Genomic DNA, 13984 nt, shown 5'->3' on the forward strand with positions numbered 1-13984 from the left:
CTCTACGTAACCAGATAATTGCCGAGAAAGGCTGACTTGTAGTGGGCACATCTTCTTCCCTGACGTGATAATTTTCTCCAGCTGAAAATGAGACTCTAAGATCACTTCGTGTCTGCCAACAAAGCAGCAGAAAATGAAGATGACCAACTTCCTCATGTGTCACAGGGTGATCAGACGTTGCAACAAAAGACATGCAGGTGGTTGAGAGAAGAGAAAAAGCTTACAGCACCTGATAATCCCAAGCGGTCTCCCATCCAAGTACTAACCAGGCACAACCCTGCTTGGCTTCCGAGATCAGACGAGGTCGGGCATATTCAGGGTGGTGTGGCCGTAAGCAACAATGTCTGTGACAAATGTAAATTGTATAGGTACTGGAATCATACGTTTCCTCTATATAACCAGATAATTGCAGAGAAAGGCTGATAAATAGTGGGCACATCTTCTTCCCTGACGTGATTATTCTCTCCAGCTGAAAATGAGACTCTCAGATCACTTCGTGTCTGCCAACAAAGCAGCAGCAGCTGAAGATGACCAACTTCCTCATGTGTCACAGGGCGATCAGACCTCTCAACAAAATACATGCAGGTGGTAGAGAGAAGAGAAAAAGCTTACAGCACCTGGCATTCCCAAGCAGTCTCCCATTCAAGTACTAACAAGGCCCAACCCTGCTTGGGATCTGAGATCAGACGAGGTCGGGCATATTCAGGGTGGTGTGGCCGTAAGTAACAATGTCTGTGACAAATGTACATTATATAGGTACTGGAATCATACGGTTCCTCTATGCAACCAGATAATTGCCAAGAAAGGCTAACTTGTAGTGGGCACATCTTCTTCCCTGATGTGATTATTCTCTGCAGCTGAAACTGAGACTCTCAGATCACTTCGTGTCTGCCAACAAAGCAGCAGCAGCTGAAGATGACCAACTTCCTCATGTGTCACAGGATGATCAGACATTGCAACAAAAGACATGCAGGTGGTAGAGAGAAGAGAAAAAATTTACAGCACCTGATATTCCCAAGCGGTCTCCCATTCAAGTACTAACCAGGCCCAAACCTGCTTGGGTTCTGAGATCATACTAGGTCGGGCATATTCAGGGTGGTGTGGCCGAAAGTAACAATGTCTGTGACAAATGTGCATTATATAGGTACTGGAATCATACGGTTCCTCTATGCAACCAGATAATTGCCAAGAAAGGCTAACTTGTAGTGGGCACATCTTCTTCCCTGATGTGATTATTCTCTTCAGCTGAAACTGAGACTCTCAGATCACTTCGTGTCTGCCAACAAAGCAGCAGCAGCTGAAGATGACCAACTTCCTCATGTGTCACAGGGTGATCAGACGTTGCAACAAAAGACATGCAGGTGGTTGAGAGAAGAGAAAAAGCTTACAGCACCTGGTATTCCCAAGAGGTCTCCCATCCAAGTACTAACCAGGCCCAACCCTGCATGGCTTCCAAGATCAGACTAGGTCGGGCATATTCAGGGTGGTGTGGCCGTAAGCAACAATGTCTGTGACAAATATAAACTGTATAGGTACTGGAATCATACGGTTCCTCTATGCAACCAGATATTTGCCAAGAAAGGCTGATAAGTAGTGGAAACATCTTCCCTGACGTGATTATTCTCTCCAGCTGAAACTGAGACTCTCATATCACTTCGTGTCTGCCAACAAAGCAGCAGCAGCTGAAGATGACCAACTTCCTCATGTGTCACAGGGCGATCAGACATTGCAACAAAAGACATGCAGGTGGTAGAGAGAAGAGAAAAAGCTTACAGCACCTGGTATTCCCAAGCAGTCTCCCATTCAAGTACTAACCAGGCCCAACCCTGCTTGGGTTCTGAGATCAGACGAGGTTGGGCATATTCAGGGTGGTGTGGCCGTAAGTAACAATGTCTGTGAAAAATGTGCATTATATAGGTACTGGAATAATACAGTTCCTCTATGTAACCAGATAATTGCAGAGAAAGGCTAACTTGTTGTGGGCACATCTTCTTCCTTGATGTGATAATTTTCTCCAGCTGAAAATGAGACTCTAAGATCACTTCGTGTCTGCCAACAAAGCAGCAGAAAATGAAGATGACCAACTTCCTCATGTGTCACAGGGTGATCAGACGTTGCAACAAAAGACATGCAGGTGGTTGAGAGAAGAGAAAAAGCTTACAGCACCTGATAATCCCAAGCGGTCTCCCATCCAAGTACTAACCAGGCCCAAACCTGCTTGACTTCCAAGATCAGACGAAGTCTGGCTTATTCAGGGTGGTGTGGCCGTAAGCAACAATATATGTGACAAATGTGCATTATATAGGTACTGGAATCATACACTTCCTCTACGTAACCAGATAATTGCCGAGAAAGGCTGACTTGTAGTGGGCACATCTTCTTCCCTGATGTGATCATTCTCTGCAGCTGAAATTGAGACTCTCAGATCACTTCGTGTCTGCCAACAAAGAAGCAGCAGCAGCTGAAGATGACCAACTTCCTCATGTGTCACAGGAGGATCAGACGTTGCCACAAAAGACATGAAGGTGGTAGAGAGTAGAGAAGAAGCTTACATCACCTGGTATTCCCAAGTGGTCTCCCATCCAAGTACTAACCAGGCCCAACCCTGCTTGGCTTCCGAGATCAGATGAGGTCAGGCATGTTCCGGGTGGTGTGGCCGTAAGCAGCAATGTCTCTGACAAATGTGCATTATATAGGTACTGGAATCATACGGTTCCTCTATGCAACCAGATAATTGCCGAGAAAGGCTGATGTGTAGCGGGTAAATCATCTTCTCTGATGTGATCATTCTCTGCAACTGAAACTGAGACTCTCAGATCACTTCATGTCTGCCAACAAAGCAGCAGCAGCTGAAGATGACCAACTTCCTCATGTGTCACAGGGTGATCAGACGTTGCAACAAAAGACATGCAGGTGGTTGAGAGAAGAGAAAAAGCTTACAGCACCTGGTATTCCCAAGCTGTCTCCCATTCAAGTACTAACAAGGCCCAACCCTGCTTGGCTTCCAAGATCAGACGAGGTCGGGCATGTTCAGGGTGGTGTGGCCGTAAGCAACAATGTCTGTGACAAATGTGCATTATATAGGTACTGGAATAATACAGTTCCTCTATGTAACCAGATAATTGCCGAGAAAGGCTAACTTGTAGTGGGCACATCATCTTCTCTGATGTGATCATTATCTGCAACTGAAACTGAGACTCTCAGATCACTTCGTGTCTGCCAACAAAGCAGCAGCAGCTGCTGAAGATGACCAACTTCCTCATGTGTCACAGGGTGATCAGACGTTTCAACAAAAGACATGCAGGTGGTAGAGAGAAGAGAAAAAGCTTACAGCACCTGGTATTCCCAAGCTGTCTCCCATTCAAGTACTAACCAGGTCCAAACCTGCTTGGCTTCCGAGATCAGATGAGGTCGGGCATATTCAGGGTGGTGTGGCCGTAAGCAACCGTAACTGTGACAAATGTGCATTATATAGGTACTGGAATCATACAGTTCCTCTATGTAACCAGATAATTGCAGAGAAAGGCTGACTCTTAGTGGGCACATCTTCTTCCCTGATGTGATAAGTCTCTGCAGCTGAAACTGAGACTCTCAGATCACTTCGTGTCTGCCAACAAAGCAGCAGCAGCTGAAGATGACCAACTTCCTCATGTGTCACAGGGTGATCAGACTTTGCAACAAAAGACATGCAGGTGGTCGAGAGAAGAGAAAAAGCTTACAGCACCTGGTATTCCAAAGCAGTCTCCCATCCAAGTACTAACCAGGCCCAACCGTGCTTGGCTTCCGAGATCGGACAAGGTCGGATATGTTCAGGGTGGTGTGGCCGTAAGCAACAAAGTCTTTGACAAATGTGCATTATATAGGTACTGGAATCATACAGTTCCTCTATGTAACCAGAGAATTGCCGAGAAAGGCTGATGTGTAGTGGGCATATATTCTTCCCTGATGTGATTATTCTCTGCAGCTGAAACTGAGACTCTCAGATCACTTTGTGTCTGCCAACAAAGCAGCAGCAGCTGAAGATGACCAACTTCCTCATGTGTCACAGGGTGATCAGATGTTACAACAAAAGACATGCAGGTGGTAGAGAGAAGAGAAAAAGCTTACAGCACCTGGTATTCCAAAGCAGTCTCCCATCCAAGTACTAACCAGGCCCAACCGTGCTTGGCTTCCGAGATCGGACAAGGTCGGATATGTTCAGGGTGGTGTGGCCGTAAGCAACAAAGTCTTTGACAAATGTGCATTATATAGGTACTGGAATCATACAGTTCCTCTATGTAACCAGATAATTGCCGAGAAAGGCTGATGTGTAGTGGGCATATCTTCTTCCCTGATGTGATTATTCTCTGCAGCTGAAACTGAGACTCTCAGATCACTTTGTGTCTGCCAACAAAGCAGCAGCAGCTGAAGATGACCAACTTCCTCATGTGTCACAGGGTGATCAGATGTTACAACAAAAGACATGCAGGTGGTAGAGAGAAGAGAAAAAGCTTACAGCACCTGGTATTCCCAAGCAGTCTCCCACCCAAGTACTAACCAGGCACAACCCTGCTTGGCTTCCGAGATCAGACGAGGTCGGGCATATTATATTCAGGGTGGTGTGGCGGTAAGCGACAATCTCTGTGACAAATGTGTATTATATAGGTACTGGAATCATACACTTCCTCTATGTAACCAGATAATTGCCGAGAAAGGCTGACTCTTAGTGGGCACATCTTCCTTCTTGATGTGATCATTCTCTTCAGCTGAAACTGAGACTCTCAGATCACTTCGTGTCTGCCAACAAAGCAGCAGAAGCTGAAGATGACCAACTTCCTCATGTGTCACAGGGTGATCAGACATTGCAACAAAAGACATGCAGGTTGTAGAGAGAAGAGAAAAAGCTTACAGCACCTGGTATTCGCAAGCGGTATCCCATTCAAGAACTAACCAGGCCCAACCCTGCTTGGCTTCCGAGATCAGACGAGGTCGAGCTTATTCAGGGTGGTGTGGCTGTAAGCAACAATATCTGGTACAAATGTGTATTATATAGGTACTGGAATCATACACTTCCTCTATGTAACCAGATAATTGCCGAGAAAGGCTGACTCTTAGTGGGCACATCTTCTTCCCTGATGTGATTATTCTCTGGAGCTGAAACTGAGACTCTCAGATCACTTCATGTCTGCCAACAAAGCAGCAGCAGCAGCTGAAGATGATCAACTTCCTCATGTGTCAGAGGGTGATCAGACGTTGCAACAAAAGACATGCAGGTTGTAGAGAGAAGAGAAAAAGCTTACAGCAAATGGTATTTTCAAGCGGTCTCCCACCCAAGTACTAACCAGAACCAACCCTGCTTGGCTTCCGAGATCAGACGAGGTCAGGCATATTGAGGGTGGTGTGGCCGTAAGCAACAATGTCTGTGACAAATGTGCATTATATAAGTACAGGAATCATACGGTTCCTCTATGTAACCAGATAATTGCTGAGAAAGGCTGATGTGTAGTGGGCACATCTTCTTCCCTGACGTGATTATTCTCTTCAGCTGAAACTGAGACTCTCAGATCACTTCGTGTCTTCCAACAAAGCAGCAGCAGCTGAAGATGACCAACTTCCTCATGTGTCACAGGGTGATCAGACGTTGCAACAAAAGACATGCAGGTTGTAGAGAGAAGAGAAAACGCTTACAGCACCTGGTATTCCCAAGCAGTCTCCCATTGAAGTACTAACCAGGCCCAACCCTCCTTATCTTCCGAGATCAGACGAGGTCGGGCATATTCAGGGTGGTGTGGCCGTAAGGAACAATTTCTGTGACAAATGTGCATTATATAAGTACTGGAATCATACACTTCCTCTATGTAACCAGATAATTTCTGAGAAAGGCTCACTTGTTATGGGCACATCTTCTTCCCTGATGTGATCATTCTCTGCAGCTGAAACTGAGACTCTCAGATCACTTCGTGTCTGCCAACAAAGCAGCAGAAGCTGAAGATGACCAACTTCCTCATGTGTCACAGGGTGATCAGACGTTGCAACAAAAGACATGCAGGTGGTAGAGAGAAGAGAAAAAGCTTACAGCACCTGGTATTCCCAAGAGGTCTTCCATCCAAGTACTAACCAGGCCCAACCCTCCTTGGCTTCCAAGATCAGACGAGGTCGGGCATATTCAGGGTGGTGCGGCCGTAAGCAACAATAGCTGTGACAAATGTGCATTATATAGGTACTGGAATCATACAGTTCCTCTATGTAACCAGAGAATTGCCGAGAAAGGCTGATGTGTAGTGGGCACATCTTCTTCCCTGATGTGATTATTCTCTGCAGCTGAAACTGAGACTCTCAGATCACTTTGTGTCTGCCAACAAAGCAGCAGCAGCTGAAGATGACCAACTTCCTCATGTGTCACAGGGTGATCAGATGTTACAACAAAAGACATGCAGGTGGTAGAGAGAAGAGAAAAAGCTTACAGCACCTGGTATTCCAAAGCAGTCTCCCATCCAAGTACTAACCAGGCCCAACCGTGCTTGGCTTCCGAGATCGGACAAGGTCGGATATGTTCAGGGTGGTGTGGCCGTAAGCAACAAAGTCTTTGACAAATGTGCATTATATAGGTACTGGAATCATACAGTTCCTCTATGTAACCAGATAATTGCCGAGAAAGGCTGATGTGTAGTGGGCATATCTTCTTCCCTGATGTGATTATTCTCTGCAGCTGAAACTGAGACTCTCAGATCACTTTGTGTCTGCCAACAAAGCAGCAGCAGCTGAAGATGACCAACTTCCTCATGTGTCACAGGGTGATCAGATGTTACAACAAAAGACATGCAGGTGGTAGAGAGAAGAGAAAAAGCTTACAGCACCTGGTATTCCCAAGCAGTCTCCCACCCAAGTACTAACCAGGCACAACCCTGCTTGGCTTCCGAGATCAGACGAGGTCGGGCATATTATATTCAGGGTGGTGTGGCCGTAAGCGACAATCTCTGTGACAAATGTGTATTATATAGGTACTGGAATCATACACTTCCTCTATGTAACCAGATAATTGCCGAGAAAGGCTGACTCTTAGTGGGCACATCTTCCTTCTTGATGTGATCATTCTCTTCAGCTGAAACTGAGACTCTCAGATCACTTCGTGTCTGCCAACAAAGCAGCAGAAGCTGAAGATGACCAACTTCCTCATGTGTCACAGGGTGATCAGACATTGCAACAAAAGACATGCAGGTTGTAGAGAGAAGAGAAAAAGCTTACAGCACCTGGTATTCGCAAGCGGTCTCCCATTCAAGAACTAACCAGGTCCAACCCTGCTTGGCTTCCGAGATCAGACGAGGTCGAGCTTATTCAGGGTGGTGTGGCTGTAAGCAACAATATCTGGTACAAATGTGTATTATATAGGTACTGGAATCATACACTTCCTCTATGTAACCAGATAATTGCCGAGAAAGGCTGACTCTTAGTGGGCACATCTTCTTCCCTGATGTGATTATTCTCTGGAGCTGAAACTGAGACTCTCAGATCACTTCATGTCTGCCAACAAAGCAGCAGCAGCAGCTGAAGATGATCAACTTCCTCATGTGTCAGAGGGTGATCAGACGTTGCAACAAAAGACATGCAGGTTGTAGAGAGAAGAGAAAAAGCTTACAGCAAATGGTATTTTCAAGCAGTCTCCCACCCAAGTACTAACCAGAACCAACCCTGCTTGGCTTCCGAGATCAGACGAGGTCAGGCATATTGAGGGTGGTGTGGCCGTAAGCAACAATGTCTGTGACAAATGTGCATTATATAAGTACAGGAATCATACGGTTCCTCTATGTAACCAGATAATTGCTGAGAAAGGCTGATGTGTAGTGGGCACATCATCTTCCCTGACGTGATTATTCTCTTCAGCTGAAACTGAGACTCTCAGATCACTTCGTGTCTTCCAACAAAGCAGCAGCAGCTGAAGATGACCAACTTCCTCATGTGTCACAGGGTGATCAGACGTTGCAACAAAAGACATGCAGGTTGTAGAGAGAAGAGAAAACGCTTACAGCACCTGGTATTCCCAAGCAGTCTCCCATTGAAGTACTAACCAGGCCCAACCCTCCTTAGCTTCCGAGATCAGACGAGGTCGGGCATATTCAGGGTGGTGTGGCCGAAAGTAACAATGTCTGTGACAAATGTGCATTATATAAGTACTGGAATCATACACTTCCTCTATGTAACCAGATAATTTCCGAGAAAGGCTCACTTGTTATGGGCACATCTTCTTCCCTGATGTGATCATTCTCTGCAGCTGAAACTGAGACTCTCAGATCACTTCGTGTCTGCCAACAAAGCAGCAGCAGCTGAAGATGACCAACTTCCTCATGTGTCACAGGGTGATCAGACGTTGCAACAAAAGACATGCAGGTGGTAGAGAGAAGAGAAAAAGCTTACAGCACCTGGTATTCCCAAGAGGTCTTCCATCCAAGTACTAACCAGGCCCAACCCTCCTTGGCTTCCAAGATCAGACGAGGTCGGGCATATTCAGGGTGGTGCGGCCGTAAGCAACAATAGCTGTGACAAATGTGCATTATATAGGTACTGGAATCATACACTTCTTCTATGTAACCAGATAATTGCAGAGAAAGGCTGACTTGTAGTGGGCACATCTTCTTCCCTGATGTGATTATTCTCTGCAGCTGAAACTGAGACTCTCAGATCACTTCGTGTCTAACAACAAAGAAGCAGCAGCTGCTGAAGATGACCAACTTCCTCATGTGTCACAGGATGATCAGACGTTGCAACAAAAGACATGCAGGTGGTAGAGAGAAGAGAAGAAGCTTACAGCACCTGGTATTCCCAAGTAGTCTCCCATCCAAGTACTAAGCAGGCTCAACCCTGCTTGGCTTCCGAGATCAGACGAGGTCGGGCATGTTCAGGGTGGTGTGGCCGTAAGCAACAATGTCTCTGACAAATGTGCATTATATAGGTACTGGAATCATACGGTTCCTCTATGCAACCAGATAATTGCCGAGAAAGGCTGATAAGTAGTGGGCACATCTTCTTCCCTGACGTGATTATTCTCTCGAGCTGAAACTGAGACTCTCAGATCACTTTGTGTCTGCCAACAAAGCAGCAGAAGCTGAAGATGACCAACTTCCTCATGTGTCACAGGGTGATCAGACATTGCAACAAAAGACATGCAGGTGGTAGAGAGAAGAGAAAAAGCTTACAACACCTGGTATTCCGAAGAGGTCTTCCATCCAAGTACAAACCAGGCCCAACCCTGCTTGGCTTCCGAGATCAGACGAGGTCGGGCATGTTCAGGGTTGTGTGGCCGTAAGCAACAATGTCTCTGACAAATGTGCATTATATAGGTACTGGAATCATACGGTTCCTCTATGCACCCAGATAATTGCAGAGAAAGGCTGATGTGTAGCGGGCATATCATCTTCTCTGATGTGATCATTCTCTGCAACTGAAACTGAGACTCTCAGATCACTTCGTGTCAGCCAACAAAGCAGCAGCAGCTGAAGATGACCAACTTCCTCATGTGTCACAGGGTGATCAGACGTTGCAACAAAAGACATGCAGGTGGTAGAGAGAAGAGAAAAAGCTTACAGCACCTGGTATTCCCAAGAGGTCTTCCATCCAAGTACTAACCACGCCCAACCCTCCTTGGCTTCCAAGATCAGACGAGGTCGGGCATATTCAGGGTGGTGCGGCCGTAAGCAACAATAGCTGTGACAAATGTGCATTATATAGGTACTGGAATCATACACTTCTTCTATGTAACCAGATAATTGCAGAGAAAGGCTGACTTGTAGTGGGCACATCTTCTTCCCTGATGTGATTATTCTCTGCAGCTGAAACTGAGACTCTCAGATCACTTCGTGTCTAACAACAAAGAAGCAGCAGCTGCTGAAGATGACCAACTTCCTCATGTGTCACAGGATGATCAGACGTTGCAAGAAAAGACATGCAGGTGGTAGAGAGAAGAGAAGAAGCTTACAGCACCTGGTATTCCCAAGCAGTCTCCCATCCAAGTACTAAGCAGGCTCAACCCTGCTTGGCTTCCGAGATCAGATGAGGTCGGGCATGTTCAGGGTGGTGTGGCCATAAGCAACAATGTCTCTGACAAATGTGCATTATATAGGTACTGGAATCATACGGTTCCTCTATGCAACCAGATAATTGCCGAGAAAGGCTGATGTGTAGCGGGCATATCATCTTCTCTGATGTGATCATTCTCTTCAGCTGAAACTGAGACTCTCAGATCACTTCGTGTCTGCCAACAAAGCAGCAGAAGCTGAAGATGACCAACTTCCTCATGTGTCACAGGGTGATCAGACGTTGCAACAAAAGACATGCAGGTGGTAGAGAGAAGATAAAAAGCTTAAGGCACCTGGTATTCCCAAGCGGTCTACTATTCAAGCACTAACCAGGCGCAACCCTGCTTGGCTTCCGAGATCAGACGAGGTCGGGCTTATTCAGGGTGGTGTGGCCGTAAGCAACTATATCGGTGACAAATGTGCATTATATAGGTACTGGAATCATACACTTCCTCTGTGTAACCAGATAATTGCCGAAAAAGGCTGACTTGTAGTGGGTTCATCTTCCTCCTTGATGTGATTATTCTCTTCAGCTGAAACTGAGACTCTCAGATCACCTTGTGTCTATCAACAAAGCAGCAGCAGCTGAAGATGACCAACTTCTTCACGTGTCACAGGGTGATCAGACGTTGCAACAAAAGACATGCAGGTGGTAGAGAGAAGAGAAAAAGCTTACAACACCTGGTATTCCGAAGAGGTCTTCCATCCAAGTACAAACCAGGCCCAACCCTGCTTGGCTTCCGAGATCAGACGAGGTCTGGCTTATTCAGGGTGGTGTGGCCGTAAGCAACAATGTCTCTGACAAATGTGCATTATATAGGTACTGGAATCATACGGTTCCTCTATGCAACCAGATAATTGCCGAGAAAGGCTGATGTGTAGCGGGCAAATCATCTTCTCTGATGTGATCATTCTCTGCAACTGAAAGTGAGACTCTCAGATCACTTTGTGTCAGCCAACAAAGCAGGAGCAGCTGAAGATGACCAACTTCCTCATGTGTCACAGGGTGATCAGATGTTGCAACAAAAGACATGCAGGTTGTAGAGAGAAGAGAAAACACTTACAGCACCTGGTATTCCCAAGCAGTCTCCCATCCAAGTACTAAGCAGGCTCAACGCTGCTTGGCTTCCGAGATCAGACGAGGGCGGGTATGTTCAGGGTGGTGTGGCCGTAAGCAACAATGTGTCTGACAAAAGTGCATTATATTAGTACAGGAATCATACGGTTCCTCTATGTAACCAGATAATTGCTGAGAAAGGCTGATGTGTAGTGGGCACATCTTCTTCCCTGACGTGATTATTCTCTTCAGCTGAAACTGAGACTCTCAGATCACTTCGTGTCTTCCAACAAAGCAGCAGCAGCTGAAGATGACCAACTTCCTCATGTGTCACAGGGTGATCAGACGTTGCAACAAAAGACATGCAGGTTGTAGAGAGAAGAGAAAACGCTTACAGCACCTGGTATTCCCAAGCAGTCTCTCATCAAAGTACTAACCAGGCCCAACCCTCCTTGGCTTCTGAGATCAGACGAGGTCAGACATATTCAGGGTGGTTTGGCCGTAAGCAACAATCTCTGTGACAAATGTGCATTATATAGGCAATGGAATCATATGGTTCCTCTATGTAACAAGATAATTGCCAAAAAAAGGCTGATATATAGTGGGCACATCTTGTTCCCTGACGTGATAATTTTCTCCAGCTGAAAATGAGACTCTAAGATCACTTCGTGTCTGCCAACAAAGCAGCAGCAGCTGAAGATGACCAACTTCCTCATGTGTCACAGGGTGATCAGACGTTGCAACAAAAGACATGCAGGTGGTTGAGAGAAGAGAAAAAGCTTACAGCACCTGGTATTCCCAAGCGGTCTCCCATCCAAGTACTAACCAGGCCCAACCGTGCTTGGCTTCCAAGATCAGACGAGGTTGGGCATATTCAGGGTGGTGTGGCCGTAAGTAACAATGTCTGTGACAAATGTGCATTATATAGGTACTGGAATCATACGGTTCCTCTATGCAACCATATAATTGCCAAGAAAGGCTGATATGTAGTGGGCACATCTTGTTCCCTGACGTGATCATTTTCTCCAGCTGAAAATGAGACTCTAAGATCACTTCGTGTCTGCCAACAAAGCAGCAGAAAATGAAGATGACCAACTTCCTCATGTGTCACAGGGTGATCAGACGTTGCAACAAAAGACATGCAGGTGGTTGAGAGAAGAGAAAAAGCTTACATCACCTGATAATCCCAAGCGGTCTCCCATCCAAGTACTAACCAGGCCCAACCCTGCTTGGCTTCCGAGATCAGACGAGGTCAGGCATGTTCCGGGTGGTGTGGCCGTAAGCAGCAATGTCTCTGACAAATGTGCATTATATAGGTACTGGAATCATACGGTTCCTCTATGCAACCAGATAATTGCCGAGAAAAGCTGATGTGTAGCGGGTAAATCATCTTCTCTGATGTGATCATTCTCTGCAACTGAAACTGAGACTCTCAGATCACTTTGTGTCTGCCAACAAAGCAGCAGCAGCTGAAGATGACCAACTTCCTCATGTGTCACAGGGCGATCAGACGTTGCAACAAAAGACATGCAGGTGGTGGAGAGAAGAGAAAAAGCTTACATCACCTGATAATCCCAAGCGGTCTCCCATCCAAGTACTAACCAGGCCCAACCCTGCTTGGCTTCCGAGATCAGACGAGGTCAGGCATGTTCCGGGTGGTGTGGCCGTAAGCAGCAATGTCTCTGACAAATGTCCATTATATAGGTACTGGAATCATACGGTTCCTCTATGCAACCAGATAATTGCCGAGAAAAGCTGATGTGTAGCGGGTAAATCATCTTCTCTGATGTGATCATTCTCTGCAACTGAAACTGAGACTCTCAGATCACTTTGTGTCTGCCAACAAAGCAGCAGCAGCTGAAGATGACCAACTTCCTCATGTGTCACAGGGCGATCAGACGTTGCAACAAAAGACATGCAGGTGGTAGAGAGAAGAGAAAAAGCTTACAGCACCTGGTATTCCCAAGCGGTCTCTCATCAAAGTACTAACCAGGCCCAACCCTCCTTGGCTTCTGAGATCAAACGAGGTCAGACATATTCAGGGTGGTTTGGCCGTAAGCAACAATCTCTGTGACAAATGTGCATTATATAGGCAATGGAATCATATGGTTCCTCTATGTAACAAGATAATTGCCGAAAAAGGCTGATATATAGTGGGCACATCTTGTTCCCTGACGTGATAATTTTCTCCAGCTGAAAATGAGACTCTAAGATCACTTCGTGTCTGCCAACAAAGCAGCAGCAGCTGAAGATGACCAACTTCCTCATGTGTCACAGGGTGATCAGACGTTGCAACAAAAGACATGCAGGTGGTTGAGAGAAGAGAAAAAGCTTACAGCACCTGGTATTCCCAAGCGGTCTCCCATCCAAGTACTAACAAGGCCCAACCCTGCTTGGGTTCTGAGATCAGACGAGGTCGGGCATATTCAGGGTGGTGTGGCCGTAAGTAACAATGTCTGTGACAAATGTGCATTATATAGGTACTGGAATCATACGGTTCCTCTATGCAACCAGATAATTGCCGAGAAAGGCTGATGTGTAGCGGGCAAATCATCTTCTCTGATGTGATCATTCTCTGCAACTGAAACTGAGACTCTCAGATCACTTTGTGTCAGCCAACAAAGCAGGAGCAGCTGAAGATGACCAACTTCCTCATGTGTCACAGGGTGATCAGATGTTGCAACAAAAGACATGCAGGTTGTAGAGAGAAGAGAAAACACTTACAGCACCTGGTATTCCCAAGCAGTCTCCCATCCAAGTACTAAGCAGGCTCAACGCTGCTTGGCTTCCGAGATCAGACGAGGGCGGGTATGTTCAGGGTGGTGTGGCCGTAAGCAACAATGTGTCTGACAAAAGTGCATTATATTAGTACAGGAAT

At 46.2% G+C, this 13984-nt stretch overlaps 1 non-coding gene and 35 pseudogenes across 1 annotated transcript; all 36 read right to left on the reverse strand.

The window, feature by feature from the left end:
* Positions 1 to 217: 217 nt before the first annotated feature.
* On the reverse strand, positions 218 to 336 carry LOC140304677 (5S ribosomal RNA; annotated as a pseudogene).
* Positions 337 to 605: 269 nt separating this feature from the next.
* On the reverse strand, positions 606 to 724 carry LOC140295773 (5S ribosomal RNA; annotated as a pseudogene).
* A 269-nt stretch (positions 725 to 993) lies between these two features.
* LOC140296799 (5S ribosomal RNA) lies at positions 994 to 1112 on the reverse strand (annotated as a pseudogene).
* Positions 1113 to 1381: 269 nt separating this feature from the next.
* Positions 1382 to 1500, reverse strand: LOC140304223 (5S ribosomal RNA; annotated as a pseudogene).
* A 266-nt stretch (positions 1501 to 1766) lies between these two features.
* LOC140291359 (5S ribosomal RNA) lies at positions 1767 to 1885 on the reverse strand (annotated as a pseudogene).
* Positions 1886 to 2154: 269 nt separating this feature from the next.
* LOC140293968 (5S ribosomal RNA) lies at positions 2155 to 2273 on the reverse strand (annotated as a pseudogene).
* Positions 2274 to 2545: 272 nt separating this feature from the next.
* On the reverse strand, positions 2546 to 2664 carry LOC140299406 (5S ribosomal RNA; annotated as a pseudogene).
* A 269-nt stretch (positions 2665 to 2933) lies between these two features.
* Positions 2934 to 3052, reverse strand: LOC140284469 (5S ribosomal RNA; annotated as a pseudogene).
* A 272-nt stretch (positions 3053 to 3324) lies between these two features.
* LOC140313028 (5S ribosomal RNA) lies at positions 3325 to 3443 on the reverse strand (annotated as a pseudogene).
* Positions 3444 to 3712: 269 nt separating this feature from the next.
* Positions 3713 to 3831, reverse strand: LOC140318474 (5S ribosomal RNA; annotated as a pseudogene).
* Positions 3832 to 4100: 269 nt separating this feature from the next.
* LOC140318480 (5S ribosomal RNA) lies at positions 4101 to 4219 on the reverse strand (annotated as a pseudogene).
* A 269-nt stretch (positions 4220 to 4488) lies between these two features.
* LOC140291060 (5S ribosomal RNA) lies at positions 4489 to 4612 on the reverse strand (annotated as a pseudogene).
* A 269-nt stretch (positions 4613 to 4881) lies between these two features.
* Positions 4882 to 5000, reverse strand: LOC140269869 (5S ribosomal RNA; annotated as a pseudogene).
* A 272-nt stretch (positions 5001 to 5272) lies between these two features.
* On the reverse strand, positions 5273 to 5391 carry LOC140295399 (5S ribosomal RNA; annotated as a pseudogene).
* A 269-nt stretch (positions 5392 to 5660) lies between these two features.
* On the reverse strand, positions 5661 to 5779 carry LOC140319291 (5S ribosomal RNA; annotated as a pseudogene).
* Positions 5780 to 6048: 269 nt separating this feature from the next.
* Positions 6049 to 6167, reverse strand: LOC140311511 (5S ribosomal RNA; annotated as a pseudogene).
* A 269-nt stretch (positions 6168 to 6436) lies between these two features.
* Positions 6437 to 6555, reverse strand: LOC140318496 (5S ribosomal RNA; annotated as a pseudogene).
* A 269-nt stretch (positions 6556 to 6824) lies between these two features.
* On the reverse strand, positions 6825 to 6948 carry LOC140268382 (5S ribosomal RNA; annotated as a pseudogene).
* A 269-nt stretch (positions 6949 to 7217) lies between these two features.
* On the reverse strand, positions 7218 to 7336 carry LOC140270391 (5S ribosomal RNA; annotated as a pseudogene).
* A 272-nt stretch (positions 7337 to 7608) lies between these two features.
* On the reverse strand, positions 7609 to 7727 carry LOC140296655 (5S ribosomal RNA; annotated as a pseudogene).
* A 269-nt stretch (positions 7728 to 7996) lies between these two features.
* Positions 7997 to 8115, reverse strand: LOC140272970 (5S ribosomal RNA; annotated as a pseudogene).
* A 269-nt stretch (positions 8116 to 8384) lies between these two features.
* Positions 8385 to 8503, reverse strand: LOC140311521 (5S ribosomal RNA; annotated as a pseudogene).
* A 272-nt stretch (positions 8504 to 8775) lies between these two features.
* On the reverse strand, positions 8776 to 8894 carry LOC140301180 (5S ribosomal RNA; annotated as a pseudogene).
* Positions 8895 to 9163: 269 nt separating this feature from the next.
* On the reverse strand, positions 9164 to 9282 carry LOC140275931 (5S ribosomal RNA; annotated as a pseudogene).
* Positions 9283 to 9551: 269 nt separating this feature from the next.
* Positions 9552 to 9670, reverse strand: LOC140289443 (5S ribosomal RNA; annotated as a pseudogene).
* A 272-nt stretch (positions 9671 to 9942) lies between these two features.
* On the reverse strand, positions 9943 to 10061 carry LOC140302664 (5S ribosomal RNA; annotated as a pseudogene).
* A 269-nt stretch (positions 10062 to 10330) lies between these two features.
* On the reverse strand, positions 10331 to 10449 carry LOC140296016 (5S ribosomal RNA; annotated as a pseudogene).
* A 269-nt stretch (positions 10450 to 10718) lies between these two features.
* On the reverse strand, positions 10719 to 10837 carry LOC140278561 (5S ribosomal RNA; annotated as a pseudogene).
* Positions 10838 to 11106: 269 nt separating this feature from the next.
* LOC140294560 (5S ribosomal RNA) lies at positions 11107 to 11225 on the reverse strand (annotated as a pseudogene).
* A 269-nt stretch (positions 11226 to 11494) lies between these two features.
* Positions 11495 to 11613, reverse strand: LOC140290693 (5S ribosomal RNA; annotated as a pseudogene).
* A 270-nt stretch (positions 11614 to 11883) lies between these two features.
* Positions 11884 to 12002, reverse strand: LOC140298807 (5S ribosomal RNA). The gene has a single exon (XR_011914414.1). It is a non-coding gene; the product is annotated as a 5S ribosomal RNA (ribosomal RNA).
* Positions 12003 to 12271: 269 nt separating this feature from the next.
* On the reverse strand, positions 12272 to 12390 carry LOC140288725 (5S ribosomal RNA; annotated as a pseudogene).
* A 269-nt stretch (positions 12391 to 12659) lies between these two features.
* On the reverse strand, positions 12660 to 12778 carry LOC140288726 (5S ribosomal RNA; annotated as a pseudogene).
* Positions 12779 to 13047: 269 nt separating this feature from the next.
* LOC140273419 (5S ribosomal RNA) lies at positions 13048 to 13166 on the reverse strand (annotated as a pseudogene).
* Positions 13167 to 13435: 269 nt separating this feature from the next.
* LOC140274074 (5S ribosomal RNA) lies at positions 13436 to 13554 on the reverse strand (annotated as a pseudogene).
* A 269-nt stretch (positions 13555 to 13823) lies between these two features.
* Positions 13824 to 13942, reverse strand: LOC140294562 (5S ribosomal RNA; annotated as a pseudogene).
* Positions 13943 to 13984: the final 42 nt, after the last annotated feature.

The sequence above is a fragment of the Leuresthes tenuis genome, unplaced genomic scaffold, assembly GCF_036924035.1.
Source record: "Leuresthes tenuis unplaced genomic scaffold, fLeuTen1.0.hap1 SCAF_1, whole genome shotgun sequence".
Lineage (NCBI taxonomy): Eukaryota > Metazoa > Chordata > Actinopteri > Atheriniformes > Atherinopsidae > Leuresthes > Leuresthes tenuis.